Below are 2,021 nucleotides of genomic sequence, written 5' to 3'. Positions count from 1 at the left end.
AGAAGATGAAAGTAGACTCTGAACTAGTTACCACTTTATACTGGAGGAAGGTCTCACTGTTGATTGTCACTACATTGATCAAAAAGTTGCCTCTGAGCCCCAAACAAGAAGATCCTTATTTTAGATCAATATAATGTTGAAATTAGGCAGCCTGGACAAAACTTAAAATTATACATGAGTATTTTGTAAGGTTATTTGTGTATGTGGCAATAGGATTCTGCCTTATAGTTCTGTAATGTTTTATTTTTTAAGAGTTTCCATTAGATATATTTCCCCCCATCCCATTCCATTTTCTGTCTCTCTTAATTTTCTAAAATACAGCTGTTTTCTAGAACCAGATCACACCCCACCTACAGCTAAAACCCTCCAATAGCTTCCCATCACCTTGGTGATAAAATCCAAATCATTGTCAGAATTCAGAAATCCTCCCTGATCCTCTTACGTCTCTCCCCAGTTGGCACGAAAGCACCATTTGGATTCTGAAATCCACGAGACCAGGCATCGTATTTCACCAGCCAGAATCAGTACTTGAAGACCTTATCTATAGAGGGAGACAATACGCAGTGGTTCTTGTTCTATTCTTGCCATAACGCCATGTTTCCAACTTCACAGCTAGGTCTGTAGTTCCTATCCACCCAATTCCCTTCTTCTCTCCAGCCCTTTTTCACTTTATCAGCACCTAGCCAATTCTAGCCTGGGCAAAGACCTCACCAGCTGTATGTAGAAGGCCATCTCTGTCCTTTCCAGAATGGGAACGCCTCTCCCGAGTTCTTACCTCCCTGTGCTTTCTTATATCCAGATCTCCAACGGCCCCTGTTGTAATCACCTTTGTCACCACCATCTCACAGCTCTTACCGCTGTGCGCTCCTTGAGAGCAGTGACTGTGTTTTTATCTCTATATTACTAAGCTGAATACATAGAGTCGGAATTTAATATGTGTTGAATTAGTACTTTAGCTAGCTCATTTGATCTTCCCAAATCTTTGTGATAAAGAAGGCAGAAAAGGTCCCATTAGCCTCACTCAGTAGATGGCTGAGGCTTAGAGAGTTTGGTAACTTGTCCAAGGTCTTACAGCTAGTTAGGAACAGAATTAAACTAAAATCTGAATTTGAATCCAGTGCTCTTTTTCTATTCAGTTATTCTCTCCCCGCCCTGGGTGTGCCTACATACACACATGCTTCCACCACAGTGAATGAATTCTAGGTCAAGATGATGATGTTAACTAGATATTCCAAGCACTGTGTGTTGATATGACTCTTACAAAAAAAGAAAAAGAAAAAAAGATTCTTAAATGCATTTTGCAAGGCATTTATAAAAGTAAGAGATATGTTTTTATTTAATCACCACAACCTCTGTTAAAAATTGGAGACTGTTATTTCTGGAAACTCCAGAATTTTCTTTGGAAATATCCCCCAACTCAAAGTCTGAGGCAGCCTCATAGGAATCTATGTTGTAATAGGTGCTGTGTCACTGAAAACCACTGAAAAGACAGGGTTAAGAACACAAAATGAGCTGCAAACCATATATGGAGAAACCCATTTCTTAAAACTTGTGATGAACTCAGTTCTGCTTTCCATTTTTTCAAAGCTGAAGTTGGCTATGCTTTGTAAAGCTGCCAGCTGAGGACTCTGACAGAGGCAAGCACACTCATTCTCAAAAACTGCAGCCGCTGGGATTGCTGCCTCCCGAGGCTCCATGCCAGACAGACTGAGCATGCGAGTCATGCTTGCTACGGCAGCCTGGATGGTTTCTTTCGTCTCTAGTCATTCATATACAAAAAATACTTTGCCAGATATTGAAAATGAAGATTTCATCGAAGACTGTGTTCGAATTCATAATAAGTTCCGATCGGAGGTGAATCCAACAGCCAGTGATATGCTATACATGGTAAGGAAAATATCAATATTTGGGGCATGAGTCAGTAAAAAATAGCTAATATGTATTGACTTGGGGGTTAAATCCTTGGTAATCTGGAATGATTTTTTTCATTGTGATTAATGTGTGCAAAAACTTCACAATCT

General features: G+C 39.9%; 1 protein-coding gene across 1 annotated transcript in view; it reads left to right on the top strand.

Moving 5' to 3' along the window:
• GLIPR1 (GLI pathogenesis-related 1) overlaps positions 1 to 2,021 on the top strand; it is a 46,614-nt gene that overhangs the window by 2,134 nt on the left and 42,459 nt on the right. The window lies entirely within an intron of this gene.

The sequence above is a fragment of the Propithecus coquereli genome, unplaced genomic scaffold (assembly GCF_000956105.1).
Source record: "Propithecus coquereli isolate 6110/MARCELLA unplaced genomic scaffold, Pcoq_1.0 Scaffold282, whole genome shotgun sequence".
NCBI classification, from domain to species: Eukaryota; Metazoa; Chordata; class Mammalia; order Primates; family Indriidae; genus Propithecus; species Propithecus coquereli.
This window is presented reverse-complemented; position numbering and strand designations above follow the sequence as displayed.